At 41.7% G+C, this 21,836-nt stretch overlaps 1 long non-coding RNA gene across 6 annotated transcripts in view; it reads right to left on the reverse strand.

Annotated features, from left to right (window-relative positions):
- LOC114597177 (uncharacterized) overlaps positions 1–21,836 on the reverse strand; it is a 229,035-nt gene that overhangs the window by 87,393 nt on the left and 119,806 nt on the right. Inside the window, exon 1 of one of the 6 annotated variants that reach the window (XR_013393278.1) lies at positions 1,860–2,002. The exons of the other annotated variants lie outside the window; for them this stretch is intronic. This is a non-coding gene — a long non-coding RNA (uncharacterized LOC114597177). Of the gene's footprint in view, positions 1–1,859; positions 2,003–21,836 lie in introns of those variants that run through there. 6 annotated transcript variants of the gene reach the window in all.

A 21,836-nucleotide genomic window follows, 5' to 3' on the forward strand; every position in this document is an offset into this window, starting at 1 on the left:
TCACCCTGCCTATTTAAACGTAGATCAAAGCATGATCTCAAAGGATGAAAACATCTTTTTAAAAACAACAACAACAGAGCCCAGAGAGATTCTCAAATAAACCTGCAGAGTTTCTAAAAGAGTCAATGGAGAGAGGACAAAGTTGGTCCACAATGCACCTCCATGAAAGTACTAAAGGTATCACAATATTTCCAACCTCACAGCTCAGTTTTCAAAGACATTGCACCAGTGGGAGTGCTACATCTTTAAAGAGATCCCCAGTGGTGGCTACACTTTGAGGACTTACGAGTCTGAAAAGACTAGAAGAAGTTGATCCGGTAAAATAAGCAAGTAACAAATACCGTGAGAGCTGCCTGTAATTGTCAGCTTTGTCCTCCGAGTCCCCTCCTTTAATATCAGAAGCTGGACCATGGCTTTTCAGTGATAAGAAAAAGTATTTTGTACATTTTATTTATTTATTCTAAAAGGAGCATCTAGAGATGGGTGCCAAGAGGTCATCATGCAACTGGATTGAGGACCCAAAGACACAACAGGCATATGCCTTTATGTAAAAATAGCAGGTATAATGTTCAAACGGGGACAATTGTTATGTCACAAAAGTCCACCAAACACCTGCAAAGTCCTCAGGTTCTGCTTATCCACTTAATATATGTCCAATGGATGGGTTCCCCCCCCCCCCTCCATGTCTAGATACAAAAAAAGGACCAGGCAGACCTGCTAATACCTTCTTGTCCAACAGCCTACAAAAACTGAAGCTGTGACTACATTGGCTTAATTTGAAAATCTCCACCAAGAGTAGTTAAAAAAACCCAACAACTGTCCAAAAATAACATTTCTCATGGCTGATTGATGACCTGCCAGTCATCTACAGTTGTATGATCTATTGTAGTAGCAAGCATTAAACAGTGTACGGAATCATGGGTACGGACAGAAAACTGGGTTTTAAGAATTAGTATCCCTAACCAACTTTGGATAAAATTATTAGCTCTTATATGAGTCATGGGACACAAGAGTTTGAGTTGTGGATTCAAACCCTTTGGTCTCAGATTCTACAAATTCTCGCATTATTATTCCCGACCCCTTGACTGTTTTACTGAACAGTATCAATGATAATAACATATCATTATTATTGTGCGACTAGGGACGCGAGTGGCGCTGTGGGTAAAAGCCTCAGCGCCTAGGACTTGCCGATCGAAAGGTCGGCGGTTCGAATCCCCGCGGCGGGGTGCGCTCCCGTTGCTCGGTCCCAGCGCCTGCCAACCTAGCAGTTCGAAAGCACCCCTGGGTGCAAGTAGATAAATAGGGACCGCTTACTAGCGGGAAGGTAAACGGCGTTCCGTGTGCGGCTCTGGCTCGCCAGATGCAGCTTGTCACGCTGGCCACGTGACCCGGAAGTGTCTCCGGACAGCGCTGGCCCCCGGCCTCTTGGGTGAGATGGGCGCACAACCCTAGAGTCTGTCAAGACTGGCCCGTACGGGCAGGGGTACCTTTACCTTTTTATCAATGATAATTATCAGCCACCCGGTAGACTGCTGATTATCCACTTGTTATGAGTGTTTGCTCACTAAATGTTTGTAGCTGTGTCCATTATTTCAGTCCACATATCTGTAGGCATGGATTTAGACACCAGGAGAGGATATATTGTTTAGCTATTATCCTTTCTTGTTCATCTTAGTGAGATCAGCAGAGTACCATGATTTGCAGCTTAAACTTGGAAGCTGAAACAAGGTTGACTGAACCTTCTAGAAACAATAACCCAGGACCCTTTAAGACAGTCTGGATTTTCCCTGGTATTACCCCTTTTCTCCCCCTTAACACACACATTCTTTGTGAAAAAAATAAAAGTGGTATTTACTTACATAATCTAGGTCTTGAAGCAGCAATTACAGTAGCAAAACGAAGGCAGGTTTATAGTTACTATCTAAACTATAAAAGTACAAAATGTAAGTTCAAAAATGGTATCTGAGCTGAAGATCAGACATGCAGATGTTGTCAGCTTGGAAGCATGATGAAGAAAGAGGCGGCTGCCAAGGCAGGCAGGAAGGATGTAGTATTACAGCTTCCTGCCAAGACAGACAAAGGAAGTGATCTCACAGAGTTCTCTCTAGCAAATTTTACAGAAAAGCACTGTTAGCCTCACAAATTGTTGGTCTGGCTGTAATAATGCCCCACAATATTGAAGAATAAGTTCTGCTATTTGTGAAATAAGCACAGCCCCCATTTGAAACCCACTGAATGCCATGCATTTAAAAATGCATGGCTTCAGGATTATCATATACAGTGGTACCTCGGGTTAAGTACTTAATTCGTTCCGGAGGTCCGTACTTAACCTGCAACTGTTCTTAACCTGAAGCACCACTTTAGCTAATGGGGCCTCCTGCTGCCGCCGCGCCGCCGGAGCACGATTTCTGTTCTCATCCTGAAGCAAAGTTCTTAACCTGAAGCACTATTTCTGCGTTAGCAGAGTCTGTAACCTGAAGCATATGTAACCTGAAGCGTATGTAACCCGAGGTACTACTGTACAAGACATTAAAACCTTGCATATTGTTTTAACCAAAAGTCTGTTTGTGGTCATTACTTAACCTTAACAAAAGCACAAATAAATTATCCTTATAAACCTGTGATCGACTAGTGCATGTTCCTTTAAGAATTATGGAGAGAGATTATTTCTGGACATGTTCAGTAGAGAGCTGAAGGCATCATTATGGGGTGTGAGTCTATGAGTATGATTTCATTGACTGCAGTAAGGAACTGATGGTTACACAGGAGTGATGTCTATTTACCTCCTTTCTGTAAAGCCCTGAATCTCTAGGAGCAGGCTGGTATAGAGAATTATTTACAAGTCCTATGTGCCATAGCTGAAGTCCAGGAATGCACACTGTACAGCTATTTGCAGCAGAATGGTATACATGTCTACTCAGAAGTAAGTCCCTTTGCGTTTAATTGGGCTTGCTCCCAAGTAAATGAGTACAGGGTTGAAAAATCAAATACTTTACTACAATTAAACTATTATTAATAAAATTAAATAAGAATTATTCTATAAAGTTTTAAAATCTTGTTAGGTTTATTAGTTACTTTTGCCACTAGGGACACTGGAGAGTAGGAACAGGTTGTTATTAGTTTTTATTTTTACTAAACCAGTAAGGAAAAAAATATTAAATCTGTACTTTTCCTTAATATTTTACCTATTAAAGGAAAATAGTAAAAAAACAAAAACTGAACATAGCACATTCTGCTTTCTGCAGCCCCACTCTCAGTGGCTACAGGCCTAAACTCAGTCCTTTTAGGAAATAATAGCCTGTCACACACTATCCTGAGAATAAGCTCAACTGAACACAACTGGGACTCATGCATATAAAATACGCATTGGTTGAAGCCTTGAAGCTATATTAATTTTCGGGTGGGGTGGGGTCTGAAAGACATGGTCTTCTATAGCACAAAGATACAAGGCACCTCCCCACTTACGTGGGAGTTACGTTCCCGGATACCACACATATACGTGAAATTGCGTATAGCGGAGAACATAATAAAAAAAGCCAGTAAACACTTGTATATTTATTGCTGTTTAAACTTGGAAAAGGAAAGAAAAAAAATAAAGTGTGTGTGTGTATCTGTTTATCTATGAAACCTTGTGGATCTACATATTAATGAAAACAAATCTGAATAGAAAGTGATGGCAACACCAGTCATGTCTTTCTGGAAATTAACACATTTTTATTTTTGGTTTTGAAAACACCCTATTTCCATTTGAAATATATTTGCCCCTGTATGACTGACAGAACATACACTTATCTCTGGAAAAGAGCACCATGATTTGAGAGAAACAGTAGTTTTTGAAAACAGAATTATTCTGCATCTAATAGGTAACACTAAAGGTAAAGTCCAGTCGCTGACGACTCTGGGGTTGTGGTGCTCATCTTGCTTTACAGGCTGAGGGAGCCGGCGTTTGTCCACAGACAGTTTTTCCAGGTCATGTGGCCAGCATGACTAAGCCGCTTCTGGCGCAACGGGACACTGAAACCAGAGCCACGCACAGAAACACCATTTACCTTCCCGCTGGAGTGGTACCTATTTATCTGCTTGCACTTTTGGATGTGCTTTCAAACTGCTAGGTTGGCAGGAGCAGGGACTGAGCAACAGCTGCTCATCCCATTGCGGGGATTGGAACCGCCGACATTCTGATCGGCAAGCCCAAGAGGTTCAGTGGTTCAGACCACAGCGCCACCCATGTCCAAGGAACACAAAGGAAGGAATTCATTTTTACAATATTTATAGTGTTTTTTAGTGCAACCTTTCAGATGCTCCTGAAAAGAACATGAAGCATCACTGTGCAAGAACTTTAAAACTTGGTTGCAATTAGATTTCAAACATACTGGCAGGCACCTCTATAAAAATACAGCTTACCCCAGAGCTGTGTCAATTTAAATCACTTAGCAGACTCAGGCCGGCTTGAATTTGATTCTGAAAAATGCCACTGGCTTTAGGATCCTAAATCCTATGATTGCTTTTATATATATTTAACTGCAACAAGCACAGCCAAGGTTCTAAGCCCAAATGTGACCTACTTTAATACAGTTACAAAAGCAAAAATTCCCCTAATGTTCTATTTGCTTCTCTCATTTATTATGTTTCACTTTTGAAAAGCCTTTCGGTATAGAGCATCTGGTGATGTCTGTGGAAGTTCTACTTCAAAGAAAATGTCAAAAACAAAACAAAGGTACATGCTGTACTGGATAAGACTGAAATCATTCCAGGTCCATTTTTTTAGGCTTTGCTGTTATGTGGAAAGGGCATACTCTGAAGGTACATGATGCAGCCCGTTTACTAAGTAGGTCTACTTATGCTCAATATCGTGGATGGGAGACCACATGGATCACCATCTATGTTGCCTTGAGTTCTTTGGTATAAACAAGGTGGGATATAAATGTATAGGAGACAGATCTATCGGATTGCATACCAAGTGAAAACTAAATGCTTAGCAATAACCTCAAATGAGCAAATTGTGTCTCTGGGAAATAATGGTTGGTAAAGGAATTAACTGCTTTTGAATGGGCCACCCTTCTGTGTGTAAATCTTGCTGAACTTCACGGGACATTAGGCTGACATTTGGTAAGAGCAGGACATTTTTTGAAGTGGCATTTTAAGTGACTCCCTCCTTTTGGAATCTGGTGCTATTGTGGATGTCTGCCAAAGCCTTTTTAATTCACTGGACATTTGGACTTGTGGCATGCACAGCTGTGTGTGCATGTGTGTGTATGCATATAGATAGGTACATAGGTTTTTTTTATTGTATTTCAAATACATCATGCTTCCTAAACGGCTTTGGGAGTGTTTCAGGTTGAAAGGTGAGATTAAAACATGGAATAAATTGGAACGAATTACTGAATAAGGACTAAATATGCATAGAATTAGCTTGTTAAGCTTGCATTTGCTGCATAGGGTGCTGGTTGGTTTCTGAATAACATCTAGCCACAAAATTGGAGCATAGGGAAAGTTTATTCACCAAGCCAGTCTATCCTGTATAAAGAAAGGCACACAAATAAAATGGAAGCCAACTGTGTGTCTAATTACCCTGGCTCCAGCCTTCCCAGTCCGCTTACTTCTGAATGCAAACATAAGTACCCTTCATCTTCTGATTTGCATATAAGTTGGTAGAATGAATCAGGAAGTGAATTGGAAGAGTCAACAACCCTTAACAAAATCAAGAGCTCTCTCTCTTTAATCTGGAGATATGCGATCAGTAGCAGGCCTATTAACTCCATAGTCTTCTCCTTTTCAGACAGCAGTTCTGAGGTAACAATGAGCATACAGAGCAGGGCAGGATTGTGATGGCAATCCTCAACCCCAAACAGTGTATTATATGTAACCTTATACAGGTGTTAAAATCTCACCCAATGAGGGGAGAGAATGGGAAGGTGCCCATCGATCTGGCCCTATCTGTTGCACTTCCAACACTGGCCATCACTTTTCATACGCTGAGAAGGGAGCTCCTCTGGTGCAAAGCCTTCTCGGCTTATGTTGGCTCCTCATATGATTTGAGAACATTGAAAATTCAGGGTTCTAACCATGCAAGGAGCATTCATGAGTACAGCAGGCTTCTTGCTGCAAAGGTTCCCTTCCCAGCACATGGAAGGTAATAAAGCCAAAAACAGGGATGCAGTGAATAGACCAATGGCCTTGTCCCCACTCATTATGCAAAGGGGGAAATGATGGAAGGAGGCTTTTGTGTACAGAAAATGAGCATACACCCATTCATATGAGCACATACAGCTTGTGATTGCATAGCATGCAGGCATTGTTCAAGGGCAAGGCCTGCCTGTGCAATCCCACTCCACCCCAAAACATGTTCACTTGCTTCCGAGTTGTCATCTGTTGGTGGCAGCCTGGCATCCACCACAGTGCTTTGTTTCATTCCCGAGTACTCTGGAGCTCTGCATAACAATTCAGAGAAAGCAACTTTTGGATCTTGATTGTGCTAAAGAAGTCCTAAGCAGCATACCAGCCAATTTGATTGAGAAACAAAGGGTGAACGTGATTGTTGCTAGCAACATTAGTGCTTCCTGGTACAGATTATTTCATCAGGATGTACAAAAAATTGTATAAACAGCTTTGCATAATGAGAATTCTTGGTTAGCCTCTAATCAAACTGCTGATACTCTAATTAACAGAATACTCTGCCAATGTAATAAATATTCTTTTGGTTTAACATTCATTTGGGCTATGGGTGCCAGTACACAGTTTCAGCTCAGCATTAAAACAGTTATCAAATAAAGTTGTAGTTTTTAAAACAAGCATTTTGTGTGTCATCGTGACAGTTTAATGTTATCATTGAAAGCTCACTGTAACTGTCCACCAGGTGGAACCGATCTCCAAAGCTTATAAAGAAAAAATTCCCCAGCAGTTCCTCCAATCATTACTTCTCTCATAGAAAAAAAAGTCTACTCCACATATTGCTTTTCTCTAACCTTCCTAATTTTAGTTTCCTATGAGTAAAACCTCAAATCAGTTCTTAGGAGAAAAGAAAGTGTGACATCTGCAGCACAGATGGCAGCCTTTCACTGCGGCTGCTTAAATTGTGCTTTTCATCTGACCTGGCACAGTAAGGCTGTGACACCAGCTTCACTGAAGTAGGAAAGCAACATCCTACTTCTCAGCAGTGAGAAGCATCCTTCCCTTTTTTCATGTTTCTGGAAAATTCAAAAGACCAGCTACTCATATTTAGGCTTTCTGTCTTGCAGCTTGATGTAAGACAATGGAAAGGAAGTTTGTTAAATTATGCTTATCTGTTCTCTTACCTTTTACTCCTTCCTTCTGGAAAAGTATTTATTTATATATATATTGTTTCTTTGAAATATAAGGTAGCTTTCAGGAGCCATGGGGGAGGATTTCATTTGGTCCACTTTCCACAGTGAACCACTCTGATCCAACACACTGAATTTGCTTGTAGATCAGAACACAACTCCTAGTTACATTAGGCACTTCTCCAGATTTCACAATGCATTTTGGTGCACCCAAAAAGGGTAGAAGATGTGCAAAAGATGCATAAAATGTATTTACTGGTAAGTGCATTGGAAAGAATTGGAAAATGCATAATTTATGTGAAAATATGTGCACAATGGAACGAGGTGGAATAATACACAACCAAACAGACTGTAATGAATGGAACAGGAGGGAAGGGGTCACCATGGTGAGCAGGATTCCAAAATTTAAGAATACAGCAGTTCCAAATGGAAAAGCTACAGAACCAGCCATCCAATTGGCTTCCGTTTTATTTGAGTCCCTATTTCAAGATTCTAGGTGATATTAAGGTTGCCACACCTACCAGCTGAACAAACCCACACTGTCCATCACCTATATCTGGATTATGTGTTGTTTTTCATCTGGGAGTGGTTCTGAGACAAAACTAGGATACCTGGGTAAATAACCCTCCATAGCATGTGGAACAGAAATTGCAGGGGAGAATTAAAAGCTAGGACTTGGATTTAAAAACATTATCTGTCAAAGCTATTCCGTAGGAGAAAAACAAGGAAAAGAAAGCAAATGTCAAAGCGTTTGTGATGTGCTTGTACAAAATGTGGAAAACAAAGAGCTACACTAGGTATGTGACATAAACTTCATCTGACCTCAGAATATGTGATGCTTCTACAACCTTTCTGCGCTTAAGAGTCACTAAAAACATATTAACAGATAATTGCCCAGCTAGACATTTGCTAAAGACAAAACAGATGGAACTTATACATTGTCTGTTGTCATGGATTCTATTTTTCTCCTTCCTTCCAGCTTATCTTATTACTACTAACATGACACCAACTGTGCACAAAATGTACATACCACATCACAGAGAACTTACAGTATTTTGTTTTATCTTATTTTTAGGTGGTTGAATGCTCCCCTAAAGCTTCTTGCTCATTGACAGCTAATATGTGGGAGAGAAGGATTTAGTCTTTTTGTCCCTGATGTCCTAACTTTCTGCCTGCAAGGAGTTAGTAGTATTACTTCAATAAGCAAATGAATCACTTAAGTTGTGTCTAAAGCCCAATTAAGTGCGACATGGGTATTTATTTAACAGGATACATATCACAATTTGCATATTTACTCAGAACTAAAACTCACTGTGCAGGGATGCGGGTGGCGCTGTGGGTAAAACCTCAGTCCCTAGGACTTGCCAATCGTATGGTCGGCGGTTCGAATCCCCACGGCGGGGTGAGCTCCCGTTGTTCGGTCCCAGCTCCTGCCCACCTAGCAGTTCGAAAGCACTCTTAAGTGCAAGTAGACAAATAGGTACCGCTTTATAGCGGGAAGGTAACCGGCGTTTCCGTGTGCTGCGCTGGTGCTGGTTCGCCAGCTGCAGCTTCGTCACGCTGTCCACGTGACCCGGAAGTGTCTTCGGACGGCGCCGGCTCACGGCCTCTAGATCGAGATGAGCACGCAACCCTAGAGTCGGACACGACTGGCCCGTACGGGCAGGGGTACCTTTACCTTTACCTTTAAAACTCACTGTATCAAATGGAACATACTTCTTAGTATGACTGCAGCCTGAGAAAGCTAAAGTCCACTTTTAATCAGTTTCTAAGTTACGCTAGTATCTGGCGGACAACAAAATTTATGCAGGAAATATTTTCAGTTAACCAATGTGTTCTGCTGTCTTACAACCTCCCTTATAAACCCATTCCAGCTACATACTTCTCAATGTACCTGTTCCCATCTCATCTATGCCCTTGTGATTCTGCAGCATCTCCAAACAATTCAAGAGGATTATTTGGATTTTATACCAGAGCAAAATGTGATCCTGTCATTGTAAAATATGGTCTTACTTAGTGTTCTTCCATCTCATGTACTATTTGCTTGCAATTCATTCTTTGGAGTCCACTGTATACACAAAATTGAGCTGCATTTCTTCCATCTTATATGGCTTAATTCAGTTCAAGAGGAATGGCGCCAACCCAGCATTTCAGGTTCTGCTGGTTAGTTTGTTCTTCAGCAGGTCTCGGCCACAGAGTGGTGGGTTTTTAATGAGCTTTTCCGAAAGACTGAGGTTTCAGTGAGGTGCATTCTATTTGTTTCACCTCTGTTCGACTCCTACCAATGTGCAGTGCCTCATACAAATGCAGAGTGTCACAGACGGAATTTTCACACTTCCTATCATTGCTTTCTAGTACAGTTGAAATCCAGAGACAAGCTATGGTCACAAAAAACCCCAAAGCAAAATCAGACTTAAGGATTTACCGTATTTTTCCCTCTATAACACGCAGATTTTTTCTCCTAAAAAGGAAGGGGAAATGTCTGTGCGTGTTATAGAGCGAATGTGTGGTCCCTGGAGCCAAAAAATCAAGCAAAAGTCAAATCGCGAGTCACGGAGAAGGGAAACCTGAAAAGAGGAAGTGGCTGCTTTCCTGCATTCTGCCTCAGGGTCTTACTGCCCACCCGCCTCTGTTTCGTTGCTGTGATTGCTGAAACGGAACAAAGAGCAGGGAAAGCCCCTCCCCTCCAGGCAAGCAGAGTGTCGTTCTTTCTAATTCCTCTCTGTGCTCCGGTGCTGCTGGGGGAGAGGGAGAGAGAGTGGGGGAGGGAGAGGGAGAGGGGGGGAGGGTGAGGGAGAGAGAGGGGGGGAGGGAGAGAGAGGGGGGAGGGAGGGAGGGAGGGAGAGAGAGAGAGAGAGAGAGAGAGAGAGAGAGAGAGAGATATGGCTGGCTTGGGGGGGAACTTTTGCCTTTCTTTCCTCCCACCCGTTAAATCCCTCTCCAGCATTCTTAGCCAGCTGCTTCTCTGCACACCCCTCTCATGTCCCTTCTTTGTTTTTCCTTCGCTCCCCACTTAAAATGTGGTTACAAAGCATAGATCAACATGGATCCTCAGGATCTTTGCATTGGGTCACCCCAAATTCACCATCAGATCACATAGCATGTCCATGGCTACAGCCTGCCCCCCCAAAATCACGCACCCATTGTTGCCTGGGGCTGCAATGGTGCAAAACGTGGTTAAAAAGCATGGATCCACATGGATCCTCAGGATCTTTGCATTGGGTCACCCCAAATTCACCATCAGATCACATAGCATGTCCATGGCTACAGCCTGCCCCCCAAAAATCACGCACCCACTGTTGCCTGGGGCTGCAATGGTGCAAAAACGTAGTTACAAAGCATGGGTCCATATGGATCCTCAGGATCTTTGCATTGGGTCAGCCCAAATTCACCATCAGAGCACATAGCATGTCCATAGCTACAGCCTGCACCAAAAAAAAATCACGCACCCACTGTTGCCTGGGGCTGCAATGGTGCAAAAACGTGGTTACAAAGCATGGATCAACAGGGATTCTCAGGATTTTTGCATTGGGTCACCCCAAATTCACCATCAGATCACATGTCTGTGGCCACAGCATGAAGCACAAAAATGATACATCCACGGTTTCATTCAGAATGTTTTTTCCCTTGTTTTCCTCCTCTAAAAACGATGTGCGTGTTATGGTCAGGTGCGTGTTATAGAGCGAAAAATACGGTAACTGAAGACAAACTCAGCACCATGGAGGAAAAAAGAGAAAATAATAGCCACCAAAAGGTGTACAGAGGTATATCCCTTTCTATTTTATTCATGGGAATGGTTGTAGCTCAGGTAGAGCATCTGCTTTCCATGCAGAAGTTTCCATGTTCAATCCCTGGTATCTCTAAAGAGGGCTTGGAAAGACTCCTCTCTGAAACCCTGGAAAGCTGCTGCCAGTCAGTGTAAATAATATTAAACTAAATGGACCAAAGTATAAGAAGAGGTATACCAAGGCCTAAAAATGTGTCACTATGGTGGCTGGTTTTTGTGCTATTTACCCTATAAAGGATGAGGATGGTGCTCAATGCACTTCCTGTGTGTCTTGCAGGCAGAAAGCACACTGATTTAGAGTCAACCACATAGCAAGAAAACAGCCAACTTAAAATGTTCTCCTACAAGGTTCATTGGGCTTGTAATTGGCTCAGGAGACTGCAGCTATATCAGGATACCATTTTCGCTAAGTCTAATCCAGAGCTGATGTTGTAATGTCATGATTCACAAAAAGGGCTTTGATTTCCCCCCTCCACTATTTGCTACTCTGCCAAAGAAACTGAAGTTAAGACACCAACTTGCCATCACTGGGAAGTGAGGGCTTCTAGTCATCCCATGATAAGACATCTTGAATAGTCCAATTATAGCTAACTTAGAGCAATCATGACAACGCTTGGATCTATCCAATCATGCAGAATTGGATCAAACACACACAAACCTCACAGCTCTTTCTACCTTCCCTTGTTATATCATAGCAGAAAATCTGTCTACATCTCCTTGATTTGATTGCCTAGTTTTATTTCACAGCACGCTTGAACTCTTTGATGTAAAGAAGTATATAAGCATATAAAAGAGGTAGGTGCATCATTGCTTCTTTTTTCATTCATTAGGGCTGAAAAATCATTGGGCCATTCTTACAGAGAGTAACAAAAAGCCATTCAGCTTTTATTGTCGTTTCATAAAATATAAATGAGATGAGGCAGCACAAAGAAATATTAAGTTACAATTTGCTTTGCATTCAGTGAATCTCATGCTTCAAGGTTAAGGTAAGGAGCTGAGATTTATGTCAAAACTAGATTTTCATCAGACTACTTTACTGTGAGTAGTTTGTGTGTTGTAGCCTTTGGCTCTTATCCAGGGGTAGGCAAACTAAGGCCCGTGGGCAGGATCCAGCCCAATCACCTTAAAAATCCAGCCCGCGGATGGTCAGGGAATCAGCATGTTTTTACATGAGTAGAATGTGTGCATTTATTTAAAATGCATCTCTGGGTTATTTGTGGGGCATAGGAATTCATTCATTTTTATTTATTTATTTTTTTCAAAATATAGTCCAGCCCCGCACCAGGTCTGAGGTACAGTGGACCGGCCCCCTGCTGAAAAAGTTTGCTGACGCCTGCTCTTATCCAATGGGCAATTCTGTGTGTGGAGAATTGGTGGGAGGAGCTATCCTCTCTGACTGTCTTAATAGTGAAGCTTTTGTGGTTGTGGGACCTGCTTCTCTCTAAGCTCCCACATTTTTAATATGCATCATAAAATATGAAGGACCAATTTATCACAAGAAGCAGCCTGTAGCAAAATTTTTCATCAAGGGATTTGTGAAACAAAGAAACACAAACATACTTCCTATAGAGGGGTGGAGTTTCCAGGAAAAGGAAAGCCACAGCTGAGGCGTTAAAACAGAAAACATCCTGCTAGGAGCCACAAACAGTATTAAATACTCTGTGTGTTTTCCTTAATGTGTGGTGTGGATGGGTTTTAAACACTAGCATGAGCACCTGGAATTGGGTCTGAAAACAAGCTGGGAACCAGAGCAGCTGTTTTAAATCAGGGGTTAAATGAGATCTAAATTGAACCCCCGTCACTAATCTGGTTGTTGGATTTTGGTCCAACTGAAGTTTCCAAGTCATTTTCAAGGCAAGCACCTTGCAATAATCTAATCCAAACGTTACTGGAGCATGCAGTACAGTGGTCAAATCATTGCTGTCCAAAGTGAGCTGTAGCTGGTGAACAAGCCAGAACTAAAAAAAGCCACTCCTAGCTATTGAGGTCACATGAACTTCCAGCAACAGTTTTGAATTCAAAAGCACCCCAAGCTGTGAACCCGCTTCCCCAGGAGAGTTCAACCCCATCCAGGGCAGGTCACCTCCCCATCTCCTGGACATGAGAAATCAGGACACATAACACCTCTGCCTTCAGTTTATTGACCCAAACACCAGCCTAATATTGCCTCCAAACACTGAGAGAACATGGGATAACTCCCATGGTTTTGAACAGTTGCCTCCCGTTACTACTCTTTGGAGGTAGGAGCAGTAGGTCAACAGTACTGAATTCTGCCCAGAGATCAAGAGAATGAACAACATTGACTCCCCCATCTCTCATCTGATAAATGCTATCAACAAGTGTGACCAATGCAGTTTCAGTGCCATAACCAAGCCTGAAGCCAGAATGGAATGGATCCAAATACCGTATTGGCCTGAATATAAGCAGCACCCGAATATAAGCCGCACATTTAAAAGACATGGGGGGGGGGAGAGACAATACCCAAATATAAGCCGGTCACTTCCTCGCTTTCTCCCTTCCCGGCCTTGGGGGAGAGGATGGGGGACTATGTGAGGGGGATATTTGCCACTGGGCAAAAGTTGTTTAACTCTTCTGGGTCCCGGTAAGTCTTCACAAGAGTAGATCACATGTTTTTCCGTACATGTTCATGGGGAACTCCCTTTGCTTTGCCAACTTAATTTCTTTAATGCAAACTGCCTCTTTTAATTTGCTCCTTTGGGGACAGAGCTGGGTGTGATCTGATAGATCAGAGATAAGTCTCTCCCTTGGGTATTTCTTCTTTATTCAAAGCTGATAATGATAGCAAGCTGATCAGGGAAACAGTGCTGGATAAATCTTTTCCTCCTCGACCATCCCCCCCACGCTCACTTCAGCTAAGTAAATATAATTTCTTGCTACCTTTCCCCCCTCTTTAGCTATGACTTGCTTGTTTTCAATTGTACGTATGTACACTCATACCAACTGGCCAGAGCTCTGGTCTTCTGCCTGTCTTTACTATGAGTTTACCAAAATTACAGAATCAGATGAAAGGCTCTCCCTCTCATTACAGAAAGGCCCCCATAGACTTATATTCTTAAATAAGTTTCTGTTCAGTAAATATTATAAGATCCCTGGGTGGCTCTCATTAGAAAGCCAGCTAGATGGAAAGCTAAAAATAAGATGGTACATTTTTCATTTCATAATTTGTTCTGCTTATTATATATATATTTAATAGTCAAGCCATAGATTATGCTGACAAAGTACTGCACAGATAACTTATGAAAAATAAACCAAACTAAAACATCATTAAAGCTCCCGAATGTTAAAATGTGAGATTTTCTCTTGGTTTTTTTGTTAATGCATCTCATGGGAATGAAAGAAACAGGATAAAAGCTAATGAGCAATATAGCAAATATGGATTCAGTGCACACCAGACTGTGTCCGTTAGAAAACCTAATTTAGAAAGTAGCAATAGAATCTACCATACCCAGACTTTCTTCCACAGCCACAACCTTGGAGTCAAACAGAAATCAGGCATTGTTCTCAAACGTTGCTCTTACTCTCTCCTGCTGCTTTATTTCTAGGTCACATCACTGCCCCCTTCAACTCCAAATTCTGGCCTTTTATTTTGAGGGAGGAGGCCCACTCATTTGATATATCACACTGAGCCCCTTAATCACCCTTAATGGTTTACCACCCAGGCTATCACCTCACCAGGAGGCTAGCCTGGCTATTTCTAGAATTAGAGGCCTTGATTAAATTCTAACACTTGATGAATCCAGGGATTAGAGGTTTCTAGCATCCAGTTTAACATCCCAAACTCGTAACAATATAAATTCATTTTTATATAGTTATTAGATACAACTGTCCAATTTCCTTGAAGCCACAAAAAGGAGAAATCAGGGTTATGAAGCTATATTGTGAAAGGAAATAACTCCATTTTGACAGTGATCTCAGAATTTGACTGTAAACTTAAGTTCATATCCTGCATGTGAATGCTATTAAGTGCATGCATTCCTTTCACTATAATCAATGGTGCAGCATTGCAATATAATGCCTTTTACTTCAATGGCTCCTGCTAACATTCTTCTCACCTGTTACATTTTCCTTGAATCAGATCTGTAGCATATTGATGTTAACTGCTAATTGTAATGCTCTAAAGGACTCATTCATATAATACTCATCATATCAGCAACCTATTTCACACATTGTTTTTAGTACTTCCACACTAAAAGGTGAATGTGTGTGAGAGAGAAGCCATATTTTCTATGACACATAAGTCTGCAGCCTCTGTTCGCATTTTATGTCCTTGTTCCACATCTGCAAGTTCAGCTGGAGGTCTGTATTGAGTCTCTGTGTACAGTTTTATTTTCTTCATTTGCAAATAATATTTGGCTATACTGCCAATGTTAGATCACATTAATACATCAAATTAGGTGGATCATTTGCTGAAGTAAAGCCGGCACTTAAACGCCAATACTGTAAATGCTTCTCTTCACATGGCTGACAACCTTGCTCTTTTCCGGGATTCTTGACTGCACAGGGAAGAACTATGTGTTCTTTATCTGTATGCATGCACACCATCAGCAGAACTCATGAAAGTTGGGAGTTAGGACAGTGCACATGGTCCTATCCATGTGAATAGAGTTTGTATGTCCCTGTAACAGGGGGCTGTGATTTCCAGATTTTAATATACATTAAAATCAAATCAAGCATGCCATTAAAATACATTGAGCACTAACTCAATGGACCACAGTTGATAGTCCCACCCTCTGCCAGATAGCAATCATATCAGAGGACCAACATGTATTTCTCTCTAGTCCTCCCACTCATTGTCGGAATTAACTTGTTATAACGAAAAACAAAGTAGAACAATTCTTTTCTATTGAGCTGGCATTGATGTTGGTTTCGATTCTCAAGCCAATTTTCCCCTTGAATGGATTTTTACTTCTATTGCAATCATCTGGCCCCAAACTAGTTAAGGCAGAACATACCAACTGCAGGGATCTGGGTGTCAGTGTGTGTTTGCTGACTGGGATCCATAATTATGGGGGAAATGTCTCGACTGTGTCATGTTCTCACTTCATCAGCATCAATGGTTGTCAGAATACTGGTATTTCAGTTATCAGTGTGTGTGTGTGTGTGTGTGTGTGTGTGTGTGTGTGTGTGAGAGAGAACTGGAGCCCCCATGATCATTTTGATCAGGCCTTTAGACAATGTTTCCACATTGTATTTACAGCTAGGGAGTGTCCAACACTATTTTATTTATTCATTATTGTGATGCCTATTGGAGCTGCTAAGGCCCCAAAAGCGTACAAGCAAAAGTACATCTAACTTGGCCACTTCTTCTCCTTTTTTAAAGGTAATAGAGAGTAAGACACAAAAATCCCAGTCTCCCTAGAAAATGTGGAACTAATGTCAATTTTGAAGCTTACTTGGACTAATAAAGATGCTGCCCTAATATGGATTGGGGGGGGATGAATGTATTTTAGTTCCCTGCAATTTGGCGTGCTTAATCCACTATGGAAGGCTCCTTTGCTTACAAATTTCATCTGCTTCTGCTACAAGAGGAAAAAAGGTTTCTTATTTTTCAATTCCCTATAAGAGTGTATGGGGAACATAAAACTTTGCTTTATATAAAGCAGCTCAGAACCCAAATGAAAGCAGATAGGACAACTCAGAAATAGATTGGATTTTTTTTTAAAGCACAGGTAAAAGAAGAAAGCGAATTTTGGGATCTATAAACATCCCTACTAGAGATCATCTCTGTATGATACAAAGGAGCAGAAATAACAAGAGTGACTGATCATGTGCAGAAGATGTGGGAGAGGGGTAAGATTACAGCCATGAGCCTACTGATGGTTTTTAGCTGCCCTTGTCAATGTTATGTTTAGCGGGAGAAACATGAAAGGCTCTCCCTCTCATTACTTCTATTACCTTTAAAAGATTTTTCTTTTTTGCTTACGAGGCATACACATTTTGCACGTGGTGAACTTTTAACATCTCTTAATCATTAGTCAGTCTTTTTAAGTCTCCCTCAGTGCCGTCGTTATTAAGTATTGTCATGGGAAGTGGGGAGTTAGTAGGTGCAGTTATTACCAACAGTCATTATGTGTCACGAAGTTGCACAAATTATGGTAAGTTGACTGCATGACTGAAAAGTGAAATTGCTTATGCTATTGAATTCTACTTTTAAAATATTAAGAGGCATTTTAAGTGCTTATTTAAATTAAGCCGTCTGAGATAGGGAGAAAAAGAGAGAGAGAGACTATCTCTAAAAGAAATTGCAACTGAAATAGGGCATGAGAAGTGGGAATGAAATTGGCTGGTATCTGGGTAGGTCTGATGGGACCCACAAGCAGATTGCGGGAAGCACTGAAGAAGGGCAAGAGAGCACCTGTATTGTTGGCCAATTAATTGCCTCTACCACAGGTGTGGGAGGGAAATTTGACCCTCTTATAGTTGCTGAACTACAACTCCCATCATCCCAGGTGAGTGGCCATGCTTTTAAGACCTGATGACACCTTGTACGTCTCCTTCCGGCAGCCAAGCTAGTTCCAAATGTATTCCTGTTTTCCTTTGGACCACACCAGTGAGGCCAAGAAGGGGACCTTGTCATCTGGGCAGCCCAAGACCTTCATACACACTGCCCAGACTTGTACCCCAGGGAGGACATTTCGGTGCTGCTAACACAGTTCTTTGACACACACACCCCAGGCACACTCCATTGCTTCTCGAGACAGGTGGATGCTAACAACAATAGTTCAATTCTGTGCATGTCTGAAAGTAAGTTCCATTGTATTCATTGGGACTTATTTCCATGTAAGTCTATTTAGGATTGCAGTCTAAATGAGTGTTTTATCTGTGATCGTTGTTGCAGATGCTGGGTATACAAAAGCAACTGCAATTGTATTCATAGACAGTTCATTTTAGCAGTTCAGTCTTGAATTTATTTAAGCACAGGCCTTTAAATCTTGCTGAACACCCCACCCTGCCCCCAATCAAAATCTGAAATGTCCCTGACTCAAAATCAGTTTCAAAAGAGAGGTAAATTGCATTTGTCAAACCGGCACAAAGAAATGGTATCTGAAGGGAGAGTTCTGTGGCACAGCACTGTATACAGTGGAAAGAACAAGGAAAGGAAGATGAGACAGGCCAAGGCAAGAGCCCCTTTGTTTGGGCTCACAGATCACCAGCCGAATGCCCATGCCTAGGGTTGACCTCAAGGCTCCTGCTGTGCTCTCAGGCAAGATGGCTATACTGGAAAGTGAGGTTTAGAAATCCTACATCAGAAATCTTGATAGCATACAGTTCCAGGCTGGGTTTTAGTTATTTTTTTTACTTCTACATATGCTGTTTGTGCTGGTCCAGGGGGGAGGTTACCGTGGGGCGAGGTCCAGGACCTGAGTCAAGGGTCGGCAGACAGTCCTCCATGGGCGAAGCAGGGTCCACAGCGAGGAGCCAGGCAAGGACAGGAACTCTGGGGGAAACAGGACTGGATGCTGGCCGAAACAGCTCTTCAACGACGTTGCTCCCGCAACCTGGGACCGGGCTGACTGGCCTTTATCTTATCTGAGGCCAGGGGCGGTCCCGGCCCCCAGGAGACCCGCCTCTCCTGGCCTTAAGGCGAGCACTCCTCCTGGGAGAAACCAGTTCCCTTCACCTCTCTGCCCTAAGCCTCTGCAGTTCAGGAGAGGCTTAAGGGTTACTGGGCCCAGGGGGAGACTCACCTGTAGGCACTAAGTCCTCAACCACCTCTGGAGCCAGAGTGGATTCACCTGGTGCCTGCTCCTGAGGATCCGGCACAGGTGCAGGCGCTTCAGAATCAAGGCCCTGCCCCAGTTCAGCCGGCCCTGGAGGCAGGGACTCCCGTGCAGGCTGGGATTCCTCCGGTTCAGCCTCTGAATCGGATTCCCAGGCCATCACACTGTTCTTGGTGAGATTGCTAGGCAAGTGGCCCTTTAGCTAAGGCGAGCTGCAAGAAAGAAAAAATGGGCTCACACCATTATAAGCCTCAAACTTATATTGCTTAAAATAAGGGTATCTGTTTAGCTAAGAACTAGCAACTTGACACACATGAAGTAGCTCATGAGGTCTACGAATGTGTCAAATTTCAATCTGTTCTGATACAAATTGCTAGTTACAATGAAAGTTGAAGTTTTTAGTATACCTGTAAATACTATACAGGCATATCATCTATTTCTTTCCAATTTTGGTGAAATCTACAGTGGTACCTCTACTTATGAATGCGTTCCGTTTCGGGGTGTCATCCGCACCCCGAATAGTCTGTAAGTAGAGCATTGCCACTGCGTGTGCGCGAAGCGCAAAAGAGCGCTTCTGCAAATGCGTGAAGTGCGCAGATCGCTTCTGCGCGTGTGGCGAACCCGTAAGTAAACACTGTGTCGCGTTCGTAATCTGAAAAGCCGCAACATGAAGCAAACGTAACACGAGGTATGACTGTATTGATGTTATTTATTCAGGCTTGTAGAGGAAGGGATACTTTCACCAGTTTGGAGAAGTTATGAGTAGCAGTTCAAAGTTATTCCGTCTTTCTTGCCCCATTAAAGCATATGACAGCACCTTCTGGAAGAACAATATGGTGCATGTGCAGTTTGATCTTGAAGTGATAATTCTGCTAGTGTGCCAGTGTTTGCAAAGGGAGTCACCTAGTGGATGCTGTGTAAAATGATTATTCCTTTTGGTATAGAATATGGCAGTGTGGTACAGTGGCTAACCCAGGATTCACCTAACTATGGGGGCCTGTGTTGTAGGCAGCACACACAAATTGACATATACCCCACATTGCAACTACACACGTACGTGCATACACACACACACAGTTAACAGAGCCTAGTATTTAAATACATTTCCATTTCAAAAGCCAGGGAAATCCAGTGTTCAAAGACTAGAGTTAAGTAGCCTGTAACATTTTTGATCCAAAAAAGTGTTACTTGCCAAGGAGATATTTCAATCTAAATTATTCTGGGAACTTTACAAGTTTAACTTTTGATAATTTGTAGTTCTGAAAATTTATATGCTTTAAGTTGCACTTGGGTTCTCTTGTTTGTCTGTTGTGAATAATGTTGTTGTAGCCTTGGTTACAAACAATAAAAATCTGATTTCTAATTAGAAATACTGCTGAAAGATAAGGAATTAGAACTGGTGCGTTGCAGCATAGAGTCATGATTTACACAGACAATGCGGCAGACTTTATGAGCAGTCCAGAAATATTGCTGGATAAGTGTGTTAATTGGAAAAAATAGCAAAGCCTCACATTCAATACCTAAAAATCAGAACTTATGCTGCTGAATTGACCAAACAAAAGGGCTTTTGAGTTGAAAATGGTTTTGTACCATTCCTTTGAAAAAAAAATTGTATTTCTCTTTAAATATCAGGGAGTTACAGTATCAGCTTCACTAGGGAAGCTGTATAAAAATAATTATCTTCCATTAGTACATCAAGTAGAAGCAGATATAAATCACTGGCAAAAGGTGGGAATTTACTGGCTGGGTAGCCATGATGGACAATGCTACCAACATTTCTGTTTCTCTTTAGACGTTTGCCCAGTGTACTTTACACATGCAATTCTACACATATGGCAAAATATGATACAGAAATTTATATCCAGTGGTAAATATCTAAGAATATTTTTTTGTTAAATTATTTATATTTGTTTATTAATATGGAAATATTGTTCTATGTTTTTGATACTACCATCATTGAAAAGAAACTATAGAGCTGCAATCACATACACATTACCAGGGAGTAAGCCCCATTAAATTTAACAAGTTAGACCTGTATATAGGTTTTCCCGTAGGAAAAGCATTGCATCCCTGACTGCACATTGCCAAAACACACACACACACACAAAAACACAAGGTCAGTTCAATTTCAGACCATTCATACAACCAGTGGATTCAGCTGACAAAGTTTTGTTGGCAACTTTTATGTTTGAATGTTCTTCTGTGAAAAGACATGAAAGTCTTTCCCTACTTGGCAGAACCCTTCACTCCTTGCATGTATAAAGATCATTCTCAGGGTAAGAACATTTAAGCATGTGAATTCCTCCCGCCACCCCACCCCGTAACTTCCAGTTTGAAATGGTGCAGGGCAGGAAAAGCATTATCATGTGATGCTACAGATAATAGAATCTGGTTTTAAATCAAATTTGTCTGTATGTGATGCTTCAATAATTGTATGACTTATTAATGGTCTTTTTTTAAATGAGAAAAAAGCCACTCCCCCCCCCCCCAAATAACTACTGTAATATCCCTGTGCTTATTTAGGGATAATTTGTGGAATGTTGGCCCTTTCCTGCCACTGACCACCAAACATTTCCTCAGCTCTTCTCCCAGTGGCATACATTACACTTTTTAAGTACATTTCAGTACAATTACCCTACTGGCTACAGTGCCTGTCCTTATTAAGACAACATTTCTCAATTGTGCTGTCTTGGCATTACAGCAATTCCCTAAGGTTTCAATGAAGAGTAATTGATACCTAAGAAATTACTTCAAAGGCAAGATTCTATTACGGCAGCTATAGGCAAATATGGAGTCTAAATCCACCCATATTTCTTTTTAAAAATCCAAACTCAAAGCCCCAATTCATGTTGCAGTAATATTTTAGAGATGTCTATGAGCTGTCTAGCCAAATGTAAGGTAATTTCACTCTGAGTGTATTCAAGTGCTTTTTAAATATGCACATTTTTAGTGTTTAAAAATGTATGCAACACAGACTACTTTTGTGATCATACTGTGTTCTTTGAA

This window comes from Podarcis muralis, chromosome 6 (genome assembly GCF_964188315.1).
Source record: "Podarcis muralis chromosome 6, rPodMur119.hap1.1, whole genome shotgun sequence".
NCBI classification, from domain to species: Eukaryota; Metazoa; Chordata; class Lepidosauria; order Squamata; family Lacertidae; genus Podarcis; species Podarcis muralis.